This window comes from Schistocerca nitens, chromosome 9 (genome assembly GCF_023898315.1).
Source record: "Schistocerca nitens isolate TAMUIC-IGC-003100 chromosome 9, iqSchNite1.1, whole genome shotgun sequence".
Lineage (NCBI taxonomy): Eukaryota > Metazoa > Arthropoda > Insecta > Orthoptera > Acrididae > Schistocerca > Schistocerca nitens.
The window spans coordinates 83,703,388-83,727,285 of NC_064622.1; positions in this window are offsets into that span (position 1 = coordinate 83,703,388).

The window sequence follows — 23,898 nt, forward strand, 5'->3', positions numbered from 1 at the left end:
TGGTCAATCAACACCTGATGCTGTTCTCACCCCCAAAATGCCCTACCAGCCTTGCTAACGACAATGGAAACGAACAATACAATGAACTCTGGTGGCCATTCTCCATATCATGGAGAATTGCAGCTCTAATCATTTGGATACCCGTCGAAGTTGTGTACGTGCACAAAGTTGCATTGGCATCCAGCTATGTCTTCTGGGTGGTTCATTGTCTTCATCAGGCAGTGTCTACGGGGTTCATGTATAGGTAGACTACTGAGGGGTGTGAATCATGTATGATCACAGGCATTAAACAGTAATGACGATAACTCTCTATTGACAGAGACTCGAAGGAATCCAGAAAAACTCTTCACAAACCCACATCTACATCTACATCCATACTCCGCAAGCCACTTGACGGTGTGTGGCGGAGGGTACCTTCACTACCTCTATCGGTTCTCCCTTCTATTCCAGTCTCATATTGTTCGTGGAAAGAAAGATTGTCGGTATGCCTATGTGTGGGCTCTAATCTCTCTTATTTTATCCTTATGGTTTCTTCGCGAGATATACGTAGGAGGAAGCAATACACTGCTTGCCTCCTCGGTGAAGGTATGTTCTCGAAACTTCAACAAAAACCCCGTACCGAGCTACTGAGCGTCTCTCTTGAAGAATCTTCCACTGGAGTTTATCTATCATCTCCGAAAACACTTTCGCGATTACTAAATGGTCCTGTAATGGAGCGCGCTGCTCTCCTTTGGATCTTCTCTATCTCTTCTATTAACCCTATGTGGTACGGATCCCACACTGTTGCGCAGTATTCAAGCAGTGGGCGAACAAGCGTACTGTAACCTACTTCCTTTGTTTTCGGATTGCATTTCCTTAGGATTCTTCCAATGTTTTTTTTTTTTTTTTTTTTTTTTTTTTTTTTTTTTTTTTTTTTTTTTTTTTTTAGGGAAGGAGACCAGACAGCGAGGTCATCGGTCTCATCGGATTAGGGAAGGACGGGGAAGGAAGTCGGCCGTGCCCTTTGAAAGGAACCATCCCGGCATTTGCCTGGAGCGATTTAGGGAAATCACGGAAAACCTAAATCAGGATGGCCGGACACGGGATTGAACCATCGTCCTCCCGAATGCGAGTCCAGTGTTTAACCACTGCGCCACCTCGCTCGGTAATGAATCTTAGTCTGGTATCTACTTTACCGACGATCAATTTTATATGATCATTCCATTTTAAATCACTCCTAATGCATACACCCAGACAATCTATGTAATTAACTGCTTCCAGTTGCTGACCTGCGATATTATAGCTAAATGATAAGGGATCTTTCTTTCTATGTATTCGCAGCACATTACACTTGTCTACATTGAGATTCAATTGCCATTCCCGGCACCATGCGTCAATTCGCTGCAGATCCTCCTGCATTTCAGTACAATTTTCCATTGTTACAACCTCTCGATATACTACAGCATCATCCGCAAAAAGCTTCAGTGAACTTCCGATGTTATCCACAAGGTCATTTATATACACTCCTGGAAATTGAAATAAGAACACCGTGAATTCATTGTCCCAGGAAGGGGAAACTTTATTGACACATTCCTGCGGTCAGATACATCACATGATCACACTGACAGAACCACAGGCACATAGACACAGGCAACAGAGCATGCACAATGTCGGCACTAGTACAGTGTATATCCACCTTTCGCAGCAATGCAGGCTGCTATTCTCCCATGGAGACGATCGTAGAGATGCTGGATGTAGTCCTGTGGAACGGCTTGCCATGCCATTTCCACCTGGCGCCTCAGTTGGACCAGCGTTCGTGCTGGACGTGCAGACCGCGTGAGACGACGCTTCATCCAGTCCCAAACATGCTCAGTGGGGGACAGATCCGGAGATCTTGCTGGCCAGGGTAGTTGACTTACACCTTCTAGAGCACGTTGGGTGGCACGGGATACATGCGGACGTGCATTGTGCTGTTGGAGCAGCACGTTCCCTTGCCGGACTAGGAATGGTAGAACGATGGGTTCGATGACGGTTTGGATGTACCGTGCACTATTCAGTGTCCCCTCGACGATCACCAGTGGTGTACGGCCAGTGTAGGAGATCGCTCCCCACACCATGATGCCGGGTGTTGGCCCTGTGTGCCTCGGTCGTATGCAGTCCTGATTGTGGCGCTCACCTGCACGGCGCCAAACACGCATACGACCATCATTGGCACCAAGGCAGAAGCGACTCTCATCGCTGAAGACGACACGTCTCCATTCGTCCCTCCATTCACGCCTGTCGCGACACCACTGGAGGCGGGCTGCACGATGTTGGGGCGTGAGCGGAAGACGGCCTAACGGTGTGCGGGACCGTAGCCCAGCTTCATGGAGACGGTTGCGAATGGTCCTCGCCGATACCCCAGGAGCAACAGTGTCCCTAATTTGCTGGGAAGTGGCGGTGCGGTCCCCTACGGCACTGCGTAGGATCCTACGGTCTTGGCGTGCATCCGTGCGTCGCTGCGGTCCGGTCCCAGGTCGACGGGCACGTGCACCTTCCGCCGACCACTGGCGACAACATCGATGTACTGTGGAGACCTCACGCCCCACGTGTTGAGCAATTCGGCGGTACGTCCACCCGGCCTCCCGCATGCCCACTATACGCCCTCGCTCAAAGTCCGTCAACTGCACATACGGTTCACGTCCACGCTGTCGCGGCATGCTACCAGTGTTAAAGACTGCGATGGAGCTCCGTATGCCACGGCAAACTGGCTGACACTGACGGCGGCGGTGCACAAATGCTGCGCAGCTAGCGCCATTCGACGGCCAACACCGCGGTTTCTGGTGTGTCCGCTGTGCCGTGCGTGTGATCATTGCTTGTACAGCCATCTCGCAGTGTCCGGAGCAAGTATGGTGGGTCTGACACACCGGTGTCAATGTGTTCTTTTTTCCATTTCCAGGAGTGTATATTGCGAACAGCAGCGGTCCTACGACGCTCCCCTGCGGCACACCTGAAATCACTCTTACTTCGGAAGACTTCTCACCATTGAGAATGACATGCTGCGTTCTGTTATCTAGGAACTCTTCAATCCAATCACACAATTGGTCTGATAGTCCATATGCTCTTACTTTGTTCATTAAACGACTGTGGGGAACTGTATCAAACGCCTTGCGGAGGTCAAGAAACACGGCATCTACCCGGGAACCCGTGTCTATGGCCCTCTGAGTCTCGTGGACGAATAGCGCGAGCTGGGTTTCACACGATCGTCTTTTTCGAAACCCATGCTGATTCCTACAGAGTAGATTTCTAGTCTCTAGAAAAGGTCATTATGCTCGAACATAGTACGTGTTCCAAAATTCTACAACTGATCGACGTTAGAGATATAGGTATCAGTCCCACAGGGGTAATACACTGAAGTGTCCGACCCCGGTAGCTGAGTGGTCAGCGTGATGGAATGTCAATCCTAAGGTCCCGGGTTCGATTCCCGGCTGGGTCGGAGATTTTCTCCGCTCAGGGACTGGGTGTTGTGTTGTCCTAATCATCATCATTTCATCCCCATCGACACGCAGATCGCCGAAGTGGCGTCGACGTGAAAGACCTGCACCAGGCGAACGGTCTACCCGACGGGAGGCCCTAGCCACACGACATTTCAATACACTGAAGTGCCAAAAGTCATGGGATACTCCTAATATCGAGTCGGACATCCTTTTGCCCGGCATAGGGCGGCAGATCGACCTGGCATGGACTCAACAAGTCGTTGGAAGTCTTCTGCTGAAATACTGAGCCATGCTGCCTGTACAGTCGACCATAGTTGCGAATGTGCTGCAGGTGCAGAATTTTGTGCACTAACTGACCTTTCTATTATGTGCCATAAATGTTCAGTGGTATTCATGTCGGACGAAGCGGGTGGCCAATCGCCTGAATTATCCAGAATCTTCTTCAAACCAGTTGCAAACAGTAGAGACCCACTGACATAACATTGTCGTTTGGGTACGTGAAGTCCCTGAATGGGTGCAGATGGTCTGCAAGTAGCCGAACATAACCATTTTCAGTCAATGATCGGGTCAGTTGGATCAGAGGACCCAATCCACTCCATGTAAATGCAGCCCACACTATTATGCAGCCACCACCGACTTACATAATGCCTTGTTGACAACCTGGGCCCATGGTTTCGTTGGGTCCGCGCCGTACTCAGAACCTACCATCAGCTCTTACCAACTGAGATCGAGACTCGTGTACCAGGCCACGGTTTCCCAGTCGTCTAGGGTCCAACCGATACGGTCACAAGTACAGGTGATGCTGCCATAGCCCGCTGACGCCTAATATCAGCGCACTGTCGAAACGGATACGTTCGTCGTGCGTCCCACTTTGATTTCTGCGGTTATTTCACGCAGTGTTGCTTTTCTGCCAGCACTGACGACTCTACGGAAACGCCGCTGCTCTCGGTCTTTAAGTGAAGGCAGTCGGCGACTGCGTTGTCTGTGATGAGAGGTAATGCCCGAAATTTGGTATTTTCGGCACTCTCTGGACACGGTGTATCTCGGAGTACTGAATCCCGTAACGATTTCCGAAATAGAATGACCCATCCGTCTAGTACCACCTACCACGCCGCGTTCAAAATCAGCTAATTCCCGTCGTGGGGCCATAATCACGTCGGAAACCTAACATGAACCACCTGAGTACGAATGACAGTTCCGCCAACCCATTGCTCTATTATACCTTGTATATGCGATTCTACAGCCATTTGTAAGTGTGCACAACGCTATCCCCTGACTTCTGTCACCTCGGTCTATATTACGCAAGAATATGTTAAGAAGAAAGTCAATTTTCTACGTGCAACATACAAGCGGGAGTGTAGGAAATAAACATTACCTAGACCAGCGTTTTGTTTTCCTTTTCTTCTTTATACACAGTGCTGTATTCAATACAAGAAATGATTTGTCTACATTGGTAGCCATTGCCACTGAATAGTTCGCGACAGCTCCTTCATGATATTAAATTTTACAAATTTTGTTCGTACGTTTGCACGCTTATTTGACAAATTCGTGGATAGAAAACAGCGAATTTGCCAAACGGGTTTGTTCGTTTAAAGGAGCTTTTACAAAGCTACGTTTAACTTAGGGCCTCATTCAGTTACCTCCGTGAGTGCCTCGTCAGGTCATGGAGCATACGCATAGGGTGATCTACTGCCTGTCAACAACAAATCCTACACAGCTGTTGATTCAACGGGGAGGTGGGGGGGGGGGGGGGGGGTAGAAGGCAAACCATAGGAAGTTGAGTGAGGGAAAACAGAAAGGGAAAGGAACTCCGAACGTAGGAAGAAACGACTGATGAAAATACGCTTCAGATCTTTCACATAGCCAGAGTTTGGAGCAATGATAATTGAGAGTGCACACTTCGATTTTATTTTGTGTAAATTATGACAATAACAAAGTGTTGAGAATTTGTTGCTCTTATTATTCAAAAATTAAGTGATTGACACGCGTACCACTCATATTATGGGACGTATGCTTCTCAAAAGCTATATTTTTCTGAACTGCGATTTCTTGGAAGCTATGCAAAAGCAATGTACTATTGTCGTCATTCACAACGAGACGAAGTTGTGAAAATAAAACGGCTGAAATGATCGTAATGCCATTGCCTACGGAAGAAGGTGTGGTTTGTACGAGGGTTGGAACTTTAATAGTGGCAACTATTTATTTACACCTCGTACAACATAGATACGTGTTTCAGAGCTTTACTGACCTTCGAAGTACTTACCAGCATTGTGCGTAACCCGTTGCCAGCTATGAGGAAGTCGTAGGATACTCTCAGCAGTGCCAGCTGTGTTGCAGTTCGAGCGGCGCCGCCTATTGCCGCACGAATTGGTAGCAGTTCTGAAGCGAATGCCGTGAAGTGTTTCCTTCAGTTTGGAAATCGAGTTGAACTTACGAGGGCTTAAGTCAGGGGAGTGCAGTAGGTGATATAGCACGTAGCAGCCCCATCAGTCAATCGAATCAGTAACAGCTTGCGCTGTACGTGCTTGAGCACTGTCCTGCAAAATGATGGTCGGGTCCTGCAGAAAGTGTCATCACTTCTGGTCGTAGGTTGTGTTCCAAATATTAACAGCATGGAGACAGAGGTGATGACACCTTCTGCAGGACCTGACCATCATTTTGCTGGACAATGCTCAAGCACGTACAGTGCCAGCTGTTACTGATTTGTTTGACTGATGGTGCTGCTAAATGCTATACAACCTACTTCATTCCCGTGACTTAATCCCTCGTAAGTTCAACTCGATTTCTAAACTGAAGGAAACACATCATGGCATTCGCTTCAGAACTGCTACAAATTCGTCGGGCAATAGACCGCGCCGCTCGAACTGTCAACACAACTGGCACTGTTAACAGTATCCTACGACTTGCACATCGCTGGCAACGGGTTACACACAATGCTTGTGACTACTTTGAAGGTCAGTAAAACTTTGAAACACGTATTTATTTTGTACGAATTGTAAATAAATAGCTGCCACTATTACAGTTCCAACCCTCGTATAAGAGCGCTGTGGATGGAAACTCGCTGCAAGGGATGCACGGGCGTACATACACGTGGCGATATAGCGGACACGTGCACGCGTCGACCGACCACTGCGCTCACGAGGAGAACACGGGAAGTGCCATAACCCGATTTCTCTCAAACTTCGCTCACAGCAGCCAAAATGAGCGAACACGTATCTCGGCTCATTCGTAGATACTCGACCGTTTCTGAGAAAACGACGGTCAAAGTTTTCGATGTAATACAGAGATCTTTAGGGGGCCGATAAGATCGTCTGAAATGCTGGCACAGTGACTAGCGTTGCAGCGTCTCGCTTCCGCGCCCCGTCTTCGCAGTTATTGTTTCTACTTTGTTTTTCATTTGTCTACCCGTATCACTAATAGCTACTATGCGAAAGTTTCTTATCAATTTAGGGTATACAATAACCTTATATTACTTGTAAAATTACAACTGAGTTTCACAATAAGTGTGATACATCTATTGTACATCATATGTGTGTATTATAACATATTTAAGAGGTTGGTAAGGCAACAGAGGATCAAGTAGGTAAAAAGACGAGGACCCGTAGAAATCTTTGGGTAACAGAAGAAATATTGAATTTAATTGATGAAAGGAGAAAATATAAAAACGCAGTAAATGAAGCAGGCAAAAAGGAATACAAACGTCTGAAAAATGAGATCGACAGGAAGTGCAAAATGGCTAAGCAGGGATGGCTAGAGGACAAATGTAAGGATGTAGAGGTTTATCTCACTAGGGGTAAGATAGATACTGCCTACAGGAAAATTAAAGAGATCTTTGGAGAAAAGAGAACCACTTGTATGAATATCAAGAGCTCAGATGGAAACCCAGTTCTAAGCAAAGAAGGGAAAGCAGAAAGGTGGAAGGAGTATACAGAGGGTCTATACAAGGGCGATTATGGAAATGGAAGAGGATGCAGATGAAGATGAAATGGGAGATACGATACTGCGTGAAGAGTTTGACAGAGCACTGAAAGACCTGAGTCGAAACAAGACCCCGGGAGTAGACAAGGTTCCTTTGGAGCTATTTACGGCCTTGGGAGAGACAGTCCTGACAAAACTCTACCATCTGGTGAGCAAGATGTATGAGACAGACGAAATACCCTTAGGCTTCAAGAAGAATATAATAATTCCAATCCCAAAGAAAGCAGGTGTTAACAGTGTGAAAATTACCGAACTATCAGTTTAATAACTCACGGCTGCAAAACACTAACACGAATTCTTTACAGACTGGTAGAAGCCGACTTCGGGGAAGATCAGTTTGGCTTCCGTAGAAATGTTTGAACACGTGAGGCAATACTGACCCTACGACTTATCGTAGAAAATAGATTAAGGAAAGGCAACCCTACGTTTCTAGCATTTGTAGACTTAGAGATAGCTTTTGACAATGTTGACTGGAATACTCTCTTTCAAATTCTGAAGGTGGCGGGGGTAAAATACAGGGAGCGAAAGGCTATTTACAATTTGTACAGAAAGCAGATGGCAGTTATAAGAGTCGAGTGACATGAAAGAGAAGGAGTGGTTGGGAAGGGAGTGAGACAGGGTTGTAGCCTCTCCCCGATGCTATTCAATCCGTATAGTGAGCAAGCAGTAAAAGAAACAAAAGAAAAGTTCGGTGTAGGTATTAAAATCCATGGGGAAGGAATAAAAACTTTGAGATTCGCCGATGACATTGTAATTCTGTCAGAGAGAGAACAAAGGACCTGGAAGAGCAGTCGCACGGAATGGACAGTGTCTTGAAAGGAGGGTATAAGATGAACATCAACAAAAGCAAAACAAGGATAATGGAATGTAGTCGAATTAAGTCTGGTGATGCTGAGGGAATTAGATTAGGAAATGAGACACTTAAAGTAGTAAAGTAGTTTTGCTGTTTGGGGAGCAAAATAACTGATGATGGTCGAAGTAGAGAGGATATAAAATGTAGACTGGCAATGGCAAGGAAAGCGTTTCTGAAGAAGAGAAATTTGTTAACATCGAGTATTGATTTAAGCGTCAGGAAGTCGGTTTTGAAAGTGTATGGAGTGTAGCCATGTATGAAAGTGAAACATGGACGATAAATAGTTTGGACAAGAAGAGAATAGAAGCTTTCGAAATGTGGTGCTACAGAAGAATGCTGGAGATTAGATGGGTAGATCACATAACTAATGAGATGGTATTGAATAGAACTGGGGAGAAGAGGAGGTTGTGGCACAACTTGACTAGAAGAAGGGACCGGTTGGTAGGACATGTTCTGAGGCAGCAAGGTATCACAAATTTAGCATTGGAGGGTAAAAATCGTAGAGGAAGACCAAGAGACGAATACACTAAGCAGATACAGAAGGATGCAGTTGCAGTAAGTACTCTGAGATGAAGAAGCTTGCACAGGATTGAGTAGCATGGAGAGCTGCATCAAACCAGTCTCAGGACTGAAGACCACAACCACAACATTCTCGACTGAGGGTCTTCCGTGGTATTTGTCAGGATTATTGCGGGCACTGGGTCCTTGAGGTACAGAAGTACGCGAACTTCGAGTTATTAGCAATCACCACTTTATTTCTCTGAAGACATTTGTAATACCGTGCTCGCTACGCCACCCCATCATAACTGTGTCTGACGTCCTACCGCGAACATATACGGATTTGAAACTTCCTGGCAGATTAAAACTGTGTGCCGGACAGAGACTCGAACTCGGGACCTTTGCCTTTTGCGTACAAGTGCTCTACCAACTGAGATACCCAAGCACGACTCACGCCCCGTCCTCACAGCCTTACTTCTGCCAGTACGTCGTCAATACTTCATTGTGAGTCGAAAAAGACGTAATTCTGCTTCGGAATCAAGCGCGTTGGAAACTGTTTTGGCCATGTAGACGGCCAGCGACGCGAAGCGAACACGGTGTGTGCGTGGAGGCACTCAGCGACCGACGTATACTGACACCGCAGCTCGTCGACATTCCACGATAACGCCAGCCTGCACTCGTACACGCACGTGGCAGCCGCGTCCAAGCCTGTGGCCCTAACAGTACGATATTTTCAGGGATTACAATCTTTTTAAATTCTCGTATTCTTCAATCTTATTCTTATATTAAATCTTGTGTTAATTCTTATATTTTACTCCTACGTACATACACGTGTCGATAGAGTTACACCGATCGTAGAAACATTCGAAGCGTACAAGTTCCGAACACCACGAGCACTAGGGGAGGGCATGTTTTCCAAGTGACATTTCTTCGTATTAATCGCATCGGAAGGAAACGTCGTTGACACTGCTGAAGATTTCACTCGTTTGCAACAATTTCGTGGCAAGCCGTGCATATTTGGTCGCTTTACCGAAACGCCTGTAATTGAGTTTGAATCAAGGTACACTAAAGGACTTTCACCGAAAAGAATTTCGAACAATTTTCTCGTTCGTTTATTATTTCTTTTTCTTTTTTTAAAAAAATTATCCACTAGACATACAATAAGTGGACGAATAAGGACAAAGTTATTTCATTAAACAATGAAAAACATTCTTTTAGTAATAAAAAGTAATCATCGGGGCCGGCCGAAGTGGCCGAGCGGTTCTAGGCGCTACAGTCTGGAACCGCGTGACCGCTACGGTCGTAGGTTCGAATCCCGCCTCGGGCATAGATGTGTGTGATGTCTTTAGGTTAGTTAGGTTTAAGTAGTTCTAAGTTCTAGGGGACTGATGACCTTAGACGTTAAGTCCCATAGTGCTCAGAGCCATTTGAACCATTTGATTCGACGCATTTTTGTTGAATTATGCGTATACGAAGATTGCAAAAAGTGAGCCAAAGGAAAACTTCATATGAAATTTCCTTTTCTTTCACAACAATGCCGGGTAAGATAAATTATAAGCTCGTGTGATGTTAATATGTATGTATTTTCGTTCGGTTAAAAAAATTACACGCAGTCTGTAAATGTTAAAATGAGTATTATTATTATTTTTTTTTTTCAAACGTTATTTTCCAGGGGCTGTGACACTAGGGGTTGCACCGTCCATATCTACACTATCGCCAGTAGAGCACTCCAAGTCATCTGGTAAGATTCAGTTCTAGTTTTTGTTAGTAAAAATTAATTACTGCTACTCATAAAGCTACTAGCGGAAATTTGTTTTTCGCGAGAGTAGCGAAATGTTCTTATTACTGTATCGTAAGTACTACTACTACTATTACTATTATTAGTGTTGCTAGCAGTAATACGATATGTAAGAGCCATGCTTGCTATTCAGTTTCATTAAGTGCCATGGCTAGAGTTAACTTGGGCCGCCAACATTTCGTAACCCTTTGCAAAGGAAAGTTTCCGCTGTTATCTTTGTAAAGTAAATGTTCATAAAAATGCAAACACGCGTTAAGTTGTACCGTTGTATACATCTCTGGCATTTACATGTGTTTCTAGGAGCAGATGTTACACCTAGTGCTGGCCCACCATCCTCTTCGTCTAGAGCAAGTCCATTTGCCAGGGCCGGCCGGAGTGGCCGAGCGGTTCTAGGCGCTACAGTCTGGACCCGCGCGACCGCTACGGTAGAAGGTTCGAATCCTGCCTCGGGCGTGGATGTGTGTGATGTCCTTAGGTTAGTTAGGTTTAAGTAGTTCTAAGTTCTAGGGGACTGATGACCTCAGAAGTTAAGTCCCATAGTGCTCAGAGCCGTTTTTTAATCATCGGGTTTCAAAGACAGGGCGCAAAATTGTGAGGTCACGACGCTAGCCGCTGTACCACCGCTCTGGGTGGCCCATTTAATTGCTAAAAGGCACATAAAGTACCTCGCAAACTTCAACTGTCGTTTTGTTAGGAAAAGTGGAGTATCTACGGATAAACCGAAATACACTCCTGGAAATGGAAAAAAGAACACATTGACACCGGTGTGTCAGACCCACCATACTTGCTCCGGACACTGCGAGAGGGCTGTACAAGCAATGATCACACGCACGGCACAGCGGACACACCAGGAACCGCGGTGTTGGCCGTCGAATGGCGCTAGCTGCGCAGCATTTGTGCACCGCCGCCGTCAGTGTCAGCCAGTTTGCCGTGGCATACGGAGCTCCATCGCAGTCTTTAACACTGGTAGCATGCCGCGACAGCGTGGACGTGAACCGTATGTGCAGTTGTCGGACTTTGAGCGAGGGCGTATAGTGGGCATGCGGGAGGCCGGGTGGACGTACCGGCGAATTGCTCAACACGTGGGGCGTGAGGTCTCCACAGTACATCGATGTTGTCGCCAGTGGTCGGCGGAAGGTGCACGTGCCCGTCGACCTGGGACCGGACCGCAGCGACGCACGGATGCACGCCAAGACCGTAGGATCCTACGCAGTGCCGTAGGGGACCGCACCGCCACTTCCCAGCAAATTAGGGACACTGTTGCTCCTGGGGTATCGGCGAGGACCATTCGCAACCGTCTCCATGAAGCTGGGCTACGGTCCCGCACACCGTTAGGCCGTCTTCCGCTCACGCCCCAACATCGTGCAGCCCGCCTCCAGTGGTGTCGCGACAGGCGTGAATGGAGGGACGAATGGAGACGTGTCGTCTTCAGCGATGAGAGTCGCTTCTGCCTTGGTGCCAATGATGGTCGTATGCGTGTTTGGCGCCGTGCAGGTGAGCGCCACAATCAGGAGTGCATACGACCGAGGCACACAGGGCCAACACCCGGCATCATGGTGTGGGGAGCGATCTCCTACACTGGCCGTACACCACTGGTGATCGTCGAGGGGACACTGAATAGCGCACGGTACATCCAAACCGTCATCGAACCCATCGTTCTACCATTCCTAGACCGGCTAGGGAACTTGCTGTTCCAACAGGACAATGCACGTCCGTATGTATCCCGTGCCACCCAACGTGCTCTTGAAGGTGTAAGTCAACTACCCTGGCCAGCAAGATCTCCGGATCTGTCCCCCATTGAGCATGTTTGGGACTGGATGAAGCGTCGTCTCACGCGGTCTGCACGTCCAGCACGAACGCTGGTCCAACTGAGGCGCCAGGTGGAAATGGCATGGCAAGCCGTTCCACAGGACTACATCGAGCATCTCTACGATCGTCTCCATGGGAGAATAGCAGCCTGCATTGCTGCGAAAGGTGGATATACACTGTACTAGTGCCGACATTGTGCATGCTCTGTTGCCTGTGTCTATGTGCCTGTGGTTCTGTCAGTGTGATCATGTGATGTATCTGACCCCAGGAATGTGTCAATAAAGTTTCCCCTTCCTGGGACAATGAATTCACGGTGTTCTTATTTCAATTTCCAGGAGTGTACGTTTCAGCTTATTTTGACCCCTCTTCCACTGAGCGAAGTTGACTTATGGCACTTGCCGTGTTCTCCTCGCCAGCAGTGCTGAAAACAGAGAAGTGGAGGTTCTGAATAAAGAGAAACGGGCTGCAGTGCATTTCCTTGTAGCGGGAGTGCTGGGAACGGCAAGTCATTGAAGAATGGCACAAGTATACTGGGAGTACTGCAACATCCGTTGGAATTCCGACCGTCTATTCGACTTCTGGGGCAATTGCTACCACCGTAACTCGCCGGTCTTCGATGGTTAAGGCATCCACCTGCTAGATAGTGGTATCGGTAATGCGGTATTGTTTCCCAGATCGTGCTTCCTCGGCCAACGACATCCGTCCTCCCTCGAATCTCTTGTGCCACGCCTTGTTCCTTAACAACGGACATGCAGTGCTCTCCGTAAACTTGTGCCGTTCTTTGATGAATTTCCGTTCTCTGCACTCTTTCCGTTGCCAGGAAACGCACGACATCCCTATACCGTTATTTTGAAGCTTTCGCTTCTCTGGAAGCGTTCGCTTCTCTGTTTCCAGCACTACTGAGTGCAAGGGCGATCGACGCGAGCACGTGCTCGCTCTGTGGTCACGTGGCTGTGACCACATGCCCCGCTCTTCGGCAGTTTGTCTCAGCATACTCTTAGCGACCACACCTTTCGCATGCGATGACGTTACGATCACTTCAGCGGTTTTCATTTTACAGCTTCCGGCTCATTTCTTTATTCCGTGACCCTTAGAGGCCTGCGTTTTATGGGCGATGAACTGGAAAGAGTAATCTGCGCCCGTATCTACATAGATACTCCGCAAGCCACCGTACGGTGCGTGGCGGAGTGTACCTCTACCACTACTTGTTTGTCATTTAATTTCCTGTTACAGTCGCAAATAGAGCGATTATGCCATCGTATGACTCCGTATGAGCCCTATTTCTTATATCTTATCTCATTCGTCGTAACGTGCATTGTATACTACTGGCCATTAAAATTGCTACACCAATAAGAAGTGCAGATGATAAACGGGTATTCATTGGACAAATATATTATACTAGAACTGACATGTGAGTACATTTTCACGCTATTTGGGTGCATAGATCATGAGAAATCAGTACCCAGAACAACCACCTCTGGCCGTAATAACGGCCTTGATACGCCTGGGCATTGATTCAAACGGAGCTTGGATGGTGTGTACAGCTGCCCATGCAACTTCAACACCACACCACAGTTCGACAAGAGCAGTGACTGGCGTATTTTGACGAGCCAGTAGCTCGGCCACCATTGACCAGACGTTTTCAATTGGTGAGAGATCTAGTGAATGTGCTGGCCAGGGCAGCAGTCGAACATTTTCTGTATCCAGAAATGCCCGTACAGGACCTGCAACATGCGGTCGTGCATTTTCTTCTGAAATGTAGGGTTTCGCCGGGTTTCGAATGAAGGGTAGAGCCACGGGTCGTAACACATCTGAAATGTAACGTCCACTGTTCAAAGTGTCGTCAATGCGAACAATAGGTGACCGAGACGTGTAACTAATGGCACCCCATACCATCACGCCGTGTGATACACCAGTATGACGATGACGAATACACGCTTCCAATGTGCGTTCACCGCGATGACGCCAAACACGCATGCGACCATCAGGATGCTGTAAACAGAACCTGGATTCATCCGAAAAAATGACGTTTTGCCATTCGTGCACACAGGTTCCTCGTAGAGTACACCATCGCAGGCGCTCCTGTCTGTGATGCAGCGTCAAGGGGAACCGCAGCCATGGTCTCTGAGCTGATAGTCCATGCTGCTGCAAACGTCGTCGAACTGTTCGTGCAGATGGTTGTTGTCTTGCAAACGTCCCCATCTGTTAACTCAGGGATCGAGATGTGGCTGCACGATCCGTTACAGCTATGCGGGTAAGATGCCTGTCATCTCGACTGCTAGTGATACGAGGCCGTTGGGATCCAGCACGGCGTTCCATATTACTCTCCTGAACCCACCGATTCCATATTCTGCTAACAGTCATTCGATCTCCACCAACGCGAGCAGCAATGTCGCGATACGATAAACTGCAATCGCGATAGACTACAAACCGACCTTTATCAAAGTCGGAAACGTGATGGTACGCATTTCTCCTCCTACACGAGGCATCACAACACCGTTTCACCAGGCAACGACGGTCAACTGCTGTTTGTGTATGAGAAATCGGTTGGAAACTTTCCTCATGTCAGCACGTTGTAGGTGTTGCCACCGGCGCCAACCTTGTGTTAATGCTCTGAAAAGCTAATCATTTGCATACCACAGTATCTTCTTCTTGTCGGTTAAATTTCGCGTCTCTAGCACGTCATCTTCGTGGTGTAGCATTTTTAATGGCCAGTAGTGTAAACACTCCGCATGCCACCGTACGGTGCGTGGTGGAGGGTACCTGTACCACTACTTGTTTGTCATTTAATTTCCTGTTACAGTCGCAAACAGCGCGATTATGCCTTCGTATGCCTCCTTATGAGCCCTATTCCTTATATCGTATCTTCGTAGTCCTTACGTGCATTGTATGTTGGCGGCAGTAGAATCGTTTGGCACTCAGCTTCAAACACCGATTCTCTGAATTTTCTCAGTAGTGTTTCTCTAAAAGAACGTCGCCTTCCCTCTAGGAATTCCCGTTTGTGTCCCCTAAGCATCTCCATAATACTTACGTCTTGTTCGAACCTGCCGGTAACAAATCTAGCAACACTCCTCTGAACTGCTTCGATGTCTCCCTTCAATCCGACCTGGTGCGGGTCCCAAACACCCGAGCAGTGCTCAAGAACAGGTTGCACCAGCGTCCTATATGCAGTCTCCTTTACTGATGAACCAGACTCCCAGTAAAGTGGAGTCGAAGCCTTCCCCACCACGGTTCTCTAGCGCTCGTTCCACGTCATATCGCTTTGCGACGTTACGCCCAGATATTTAAAAGACTTGACTGCGTCCAGAAGGACACAAGTAATACTGTATACGAACATTACAGGTTTGATCTTCCTACTCATCCGCATAACTTACATTTTTCTACATTTAGGGCTAGGTACTATTCGTCACACCAATTGGAAATTTTGTTTATGTCGTCTTGTGTCTTCCAACAGTCACTCAACTTCGACACCTTAGCGTACATCATGGCATCATCAGCAAAGAACCGCAGATTGATGCCCACTGTCCGCCAAATCATTTATGTATTTAGAAATAACAACCGTCCTATCACACTTCCCTGGCGCACTCCTGACGATACCTTTTTGTCTCTGATGAAGACTCGCCTTCGAACAACATAATGGGTTCTGTTCAAATAACTTACGGGTTTACTGCCAGGTGACGTCGTCGACCACCGCCGATATTTCGACAGGAGCACACCCTACCATTCTCAAGGCTCAAATGCAAGGAGGAAGAAATGTGCAAGGGAATTTAATACCTCGGTTCACAGAGGAGAAACAGGGAAGATACCACACACAGAACAAGTGTCATCACAAACAAAGATAATCAACATCAGAAATATCGATAGTGACTATTAATCAACAGGTGAGGTAGCACTAATTCTGTCCCTCTGTTTTTGACTTGTATCTGCGAGCTGATAGTTGTCACCATCCAGCTCAGCGTGAAGGTATACTTCGTACCTTGGTCCTCAGACCCTGAAAGTTTGGCAGCTGAGCTATCACATCTCGAAGACACCTTTCGTCAGAATGGTTGTAGTGAGAGGCAGATCAAACGTGCGTTACGCTATCAGCCTTCTGTGCAACGGGTGAGTGACGATAGCAACGAAGTGGCACATAAGTCTACGGCCTTTTTGCCTTACTCAGGAAGCATTTCCAACAGGATTGGCCGTATTTTGCGGAAATATGATGTGAAATGTGTTTTTCGACCACCTTCTAAGATTAAGGCCCTGTTGGCGTCCGTAAAAGATAATTTTGGTTTGCGTAAGGCTGGTGTCTATCGTATTCCTTGCAGTTGTGGCATGTCATATATTGGTCAGACAATCAGGACTGTGGAAGACCAGTGTATTGAACATAAGAGTCACACAGGCTTGCAACAGCCGAGCAAACCCGCTATTGCAGAACATTGCCTTGACACCGGTCATCCTATGGAATACAACAACACGGAGATTCTGGCTTGCACGTCCAGCTATTGGGATAGTGTTGCTAAGGAAGCTGTTGAAATCAAACTATCAAGCAACCTTATAAACAGAGAAGGTGGATTTTGTTTAAATTTTGCTTGGAATCCGGCTCTGTCTCTCATCAAAAAAGAGAGGGGCACAATTAGTGCCACCCACCTGTTGATTAATAGTCACTATCGATATTTCTGATGTTGGTTATCTTTGTTTGTGTTGACACTTGTTCTGTGAGTGGTATCTTCCTTGTTTCTCCTCTGTGAACCGAGGTATTAAATTCCCTTGCACATTTCTTCCTCCTTGCATTTGTGCCTTGAGAAAGGCAGGGCGTGCTCCTGTCGAAATATCGGCGGTGGACGACGACGTCACCCGGCAGCAAACCCGTAAGTTATTTGAACATTCAATTCGCCGGGAAAAGTTAAGGTCTCACATAATGGGTTCTGTTATTTAAGAAGTCTTCGAGCCGCTCTGTGGACTTATACAATGTGCTCGTATCTTCGTTGACAGCCCGCAATGGGGCACCGTGTCAAACGCTTTCCAGAAATCTAGAAATAGTGGAATCTGCCTGTTACCCCTCATCCGTAGTTATGAGTGTATCATGTGAGCAAAAGGGCAAGCTGAGTTTCGCACGAGCGATGCTTTCTAAAACGTTGCTGATTCGTGGACATAAGCTTCTGTCTTAAGAAAGTTTATTGTATTCTGAGTGAGAATATGTTCAAGGATTCTGCGGCAAACCGAAATTAGAGATATTTGTAATTTTGCTGGTCCGTTGTTTTACCTTTCTTACATTCTGGAGTCTCGTGCGCTGTCTTCCAGTCGCTCGGGTCTTTGTACTGGGTGAAGATTCACGATAAATGCACTCTAGGTACGGAGCCAATGCCGTAGAGTACTCTTTGTGAAATCGAGCTGGGTCACCATCCGGACCTGGTGATTTATTTGCTTTCATTTATTTCAGTTACTTCTTTACGCCAGGTATGTTTATTAGTTATTACTATGTCGTCCATACGGGAGTCACGTAATGTAGCTAAACTTTTCTCGCTTATGTGTTTAACGTCAGATATTTAACACGTCACCTCAAGCGTAAGGTAATGAGACTTTTTAAGATCGATTGTTTAAAGGATCGGCGTGGGGTGTTTATTAGTTTCTGCTTATAGAGCCCGCACCGCAAGTTCAACCTTTGGAGGTCTCTCCAGAGATTGTAAATTCGGCCCTGCTTGTAGCAGTTGGTTGTTGCGAACTTGGGATTCTTCTGAAAGCACAGCGCCGTAGCGTCGGTCCCCAACGGTGCCACATCTCAATTGGACAGTGTTTTCTGATCCAGAGCGAGCGGTCGCGCCGTGTGCCCAGAGAGCGGATGCGATCAATATCTCGAGTCGGCGGCACAGACCACAGCGAGCGCCAGTGCAGCATGTCACGTCACGTGGCGGGCACACGCGAGCAGAGCCGAGGCGAGCCGAGAAGCTACAACTGAACTACTGCGCAGCAGGTTACGTCTGTCGGCAGGCATGCTTTCTTTCAGCTGCTTCCCTAGTGCTCGCTGGTAGAGCATTCAACTGCCACAACACATGCGCTTTTGTCACGCGAACATCATCGGGTTTTCGCCTGCACCCTCAGACATTTGCAACGGAGGCTGGGTTGGGGGGAGGGGGAGGTGGGCTGCAGAGTAGAGCGTTTGCCCCCCCCCCCCCTGGAATCTATTCTTTTTTTTCCTTTTTTCTTTTCTGAGTCTGTCTGGTGTGATGCAGCCCGGCACCAGTTACTCTCTTGCGCTGACCTCGTCATCTCAGAGTAGCATTTGCATCCTATGCACAGCAAGTGAAAGAGACAGAAATAGATAGCGAGAGGGATTTACGTGTGTATGATATATCCCTTCCCTCAAAAATTTCCTTCCTTCGTACCTCCTCTCTGTTACCACAGATGACGTGTCACTGATATCGTTTGTACCAACAAGGGGAAGCCACGACGTTTGGATCACAGATTTATTTCAAACTTTGTACACGTTCAGTGGGCCATTAAGCAGAGTTGGAACGCCCTGTCCCGACAATGTTAAATTTAGTGACTAGGCTTCCCTGTGTTTCAGGAACCACTGTAGCCATTGACATGAAACTTTTACAGGACATTAAACTGTATGTCCCGAGTCTACTGAACTACAATAATTGCATTTCAGCCACTGCTTTCGGAAATACAATTTTTTAATTACACAGTGAAAATTTTGTGTACTTTTTTGTACGTTATCCTAAATAATCTTAATTATACATAACATTATGTTCTTTTTTTAGTTCAGTAAAGACATGTATGTTATTACTCTCTGCGAATTTGAATACTCAACTCGAAGTGATATCTGAGATTTAGGGAAAAATCCAACAGAAAATGTAAATTTTCAGGAATAGCTTTTAAACTTTCAAAGGACTTAACTCAGTTTATACGAGGGTTGGAACTTTAATAGTGGCAACTATTTATTTAGAACTCTTACAAAACAGATACGTTTTTCAAAGTTTTACTGACCTTCAGAATAGTCACCAGCATTGTGTGTAACCCGTTACCAGCGATGTGGAAGTCGTAGGATACCCTTAGCAGTGCCAGCTGTGTTGACAGTTCGAGCGGCGCGCTCTATTGCCCTACTTATTTGTAGCAGTTCTGAAGCGAATGCCAGGAAGTGTTTCCTTCAGTTTAGAAATCGAGCACTACGGTCGCAGGTTCGAATCCTGCCTTGGGCATGGATGTGTGTGATGTCCTTAGGTTAGTTAGGTTTAAGTAGTTCTAAGTTCTAGAGGACTGATGACCTCAGATGTTAAGTCCCATAGTGCTCAGAGCCATTTGAACCATTTAGAAATCGAGTTGAACTCACGAGGGCTTAATTAGGGGAGTGCAGTAGGTGGTATAGTACTTAGCAGCCCCATCAGTCAAACAAATCACTAACAGCTTGCACTGCATGTGCTTGGGCATTGTCCTGCAAAATGATGATCAGGTCCTGCATAAAGTGTCATCACTTCTGCCTCTAGGTTGGTCATCGTTGTGTTCCCTTAAAACAACATAATGTGGAAGCAGTAAGGTGCATTACACTGGCAATTCCGAGAAAATCGCAAGCGAAGTTTTACGCTTCTGTTATGTAAGTGATGTATCTGTTTGTAGGTGCCGATCCCAAAACGTAAACTTGTTAGCGTACGCGCGTAGCAAATGGGTCGTAGTCGAGGCGACGGTTTGAATCTCGTTACTACTCACTTTTTATTCCAAATTTTTTTCATCACTGGCCACATTATTTAATTTGTATGACATTTGAGAGATAATATAATGAAAAAAAAAGACATGCGTTTTCATGAAGTCGTAGCCAGTTTCGTATGTTATTTGACTATTGACTGGTCGGCCGTTGTGGCCGAGCGGTTCTAGGTGCTTCAGTCCGGAACCGCGCGACGGTCGCAGGTTCGAATCCCGCCTCGGGCATAGATGTGTGTGATGTCCTTAGGTTAGTTAGGTTTAAGTAGTTCTACGTTCTAGGGAACTGATGACCCCAGATGTTAAGTCCCATAGTGCTCAGAACCATTTGATCCATTTTTTTACTATTTACTATTTGTAATTAAATTTTCAAGTACGAGGGACAGGGCTGGAAAGCCCAAGTCAAACCCCGGTGGATAATGATGCGAATAACATTATTCACATTCAGTAACATAGTAGGTCAAGTGTGCCAGACCACAAGAATAATATACAGTTAATTACTCGTCGGATGTGCCCTTAAGATCACACGTTGCACGATGGATTTGTCATACAGACATGGAAAACATAAATTGTAACTTCATGCAAATACAGGTGTTTCTTCTTTTCATTATATTACATCTCAAATGTCATATAAAGTAAATAATATGACCTGTGATGAAGAAAGTCGATCAGCATTTAAGTATGAGCAAGACTCGAACCGTCGCCTCATACACGTTCGTTTTATCAATCTCGAACGATAATCACTTTTTTTTCATTTTGTTCGGTGTTGTTCGTTGCGTTTGGTCTGACATTCGTTCAAGTTGATCACTGACTTTTTTACTCAGTTTTTTTTTTTATTACAGGGGGCCACCGCCTCTCTGACCAAACATGCCGAGCTTCAATCACTATGAACTCTTAACGTGCTGCACCTACACACAGACACATACTGCCACATAAGAGACACGTAAAACTTCTTTTGCGATTTTCTCGGAATTGCCAGGGAAGTGCACCTTACTATTTGCACACCATGTTGTTTTAATGGCTTACTAAAGGTGTGCAAAGTTAGAAGTAAATCTGTGGTCCCAGCGTCGCGCCCACCCCATGTTAAGACTGCAGTGTGCCTGAGATACCCAGTTGCTTCCGCCGCCCACGGTGCAATGCGTAAGTTCTGAATAATGTTCACCTATCTGCGGTCTTCTATAGTTGTTGTCCCCTGCGCAGAAAGCAACATGTCGTGAATCGGTTATCTAGAGGCTGTAATATACTGTTAGCGAGAAAATGGTATTGTATAAATAACTGCATTTTGAATTAGTTTGTCTAAACGCGATGTCACTTGCTTTTTTTCTTAGCAGAATACCACAAATTACACAGTTATATCCCGCTTAATGAATTACAAATAATTTCCGTTCTTCACATTGTCACAGAGAATAAACAAAATACTGAACTGCGTGTGCGTAATTAGACTACTGGCCATCAAAATTGCTACACCAAGAAGAAATGCAGATGATAAACGGGTATTCATTGGACAAATATATTATACTAGAACTGACATGTGATTACATTTTCACGCAATTTGGGTGCATAGATCCTGAGTAATCAGTACCCAGAACAACCACCTCTGGCCGTAATAACGGCCTTGATACGCCTGGGCGTTGAGTCAAACAGAGTTTGGATGGCGTGCAGGTACAGCTGCCCATGCAGCTTCAACACGATACCACAGTTCATCAAGAGTAGTGACTGGCATATTGTGACGAGCCAGTTGTTCGGCCACCATTGACCAGACGTTTTCAATTGGTGAGGGATCTGGAGAACGTGCTGGCCAGGGCAGCAGTCAAACATTTTCTGTATCCAGAAAGGCACGTACAGGACCTGCAACATGCGGTCGTGCATTATCCCACTGAAATGTAGGGTTTCGCAGGGATCGAATAAAGGGTAGAGCCACGGGTCGTAACACATCTGAAATGTAACGTCCACTGTTCAAAGTGCCGTCAATACGAACAAGAGGTGACCGAGACGTGTAACTAAAGGCAACCCATACCCTCACGCCGGGTGATACGCCAGTATGGCGATGACAAATACACACATCCTATGTGCGTTCACCGTGATGTCTCCAAACACGGATGCGACCATCATGTTGCTGTAACCATTCGTGCACGCAGCTTCGTCGTTGAGTACACCATCGCCGGCGCTCCTGTCTGTGATGCAGCGTCAAGGGGAACCGTAGCGATGGTCTCCGAGATGATAGTTCATGCTATTGCAAGCGTCGTCGAACTGTTCGTGCAGATGGTTGTTGTCTTGCAAACGTCCCCATCTGTTGACTCAGGGAGCGAGACGTGGCTGCACGATCCGTTACAGCCATGCGGATAAGATGCCTGTCATCTCGACTGCTAGTGATACGAGGCCGTTGGGATCGAGCACGGCGTTCCGAATTACCCTCCTGAAGCCACCAATTCCATATTCTGCTAACAGTCATTGGATCTCGACCAACGTGAACAGCAATGTCGTGATACGATAAACCGCAATCGCGATAGGCTACAATCCGACCTTTATCAAAGTCGGAAACGTGATGGTACGCATTTCTCCTCCTTACACGAGACATCACAACAACGTTTCACCAGGCAACGCCGGTCAACGGCTGTTTGTGTGTGAGAAATCGGGTGGAAGCTTTCCTCATCTCAGCACGTTGTAGGTGTTGCCACAGGCGCTAACCTTGTGTGAATGCTCTGAAAAGCTAATCATTTGCATATCACAGCATCTTCTTCCTGTCGGTTAAATTTCGCGTCTGTAGCACGTCATCATCGTGGTGTAGCAATTTTAATGGCCAGTAGTGTACTATACATCTCTGTCTGATACCATGGAGGTTCTTCCCTGATGTAGTAGTAGAAGTAGTAGCTTTATTCGTCTGTAGATACCTTTTTACAAGGATATAGGACATGTCAAAGTATTTACAAGTTTAGACCAATTTAAAATAAGCTAATCCATATACACATATATTTACAGACTTCTAGTTAGAGACTAATCATTATATTTTACTCCTGGTATACAATACTTTTTTTACAAATAACTTAATAAATAATGTAATGCCACAGTGTTCACTCATATCTCACTGTCAGTCACTACACACACTATATACACATTGTTTCATAACACTTCACTCACTACACACACACACACACACACACACACACACACACACACACACATATGTCCTGTCATCCTGTCCCATCACCTTGTCAGTGTTTCCATATGTTTCTTTCTTCGCCGATTCTGAGGAGAACCTGTTCTTGAGTACTGCGCGAGTGTTTGGGTCCCGTACCACACCGGATTGAAAGAAGCCATCGAAGCAATACAGAGGCGGGCGGCTAGATTTGTTAACGGTACGTTCGAACAACACGTAAGTGTTATAGAGATGCTTCGGGAACTCAAGTGGGAATCCCTGGACGGAAGGCGACGTTTTCTTCGAGAACACTATTGGGAACATTTATACAACCGGCATTTGAAGCTGACTGCCGAACGATTCTACTGCCGCCAGTATACATCGCGCGTGAGAATGACGAAGATAAGATACGAGAAATTAGGGTTCATACGGAGGTGTAGAGACATTTTTCCATCGCTCTATTTGCGAATGGAAGAGGAGGGGAAATGACAATTAACAGTACAGGGTACCCTCCGCCACGCACCGGACGGTGGTTTGCGGAGTATCTACGTAGATGTAGATGCAGCTGAACCTAATCATTCCTTACCTTATCAGTTCACCTGATTTTCATCTTTTTTTCTGTAGCACCACATCTCAAATGCTTCGATTCTCTTGTGTTCCTGTTTTCCCACCAGCCATGACTCACAATCAC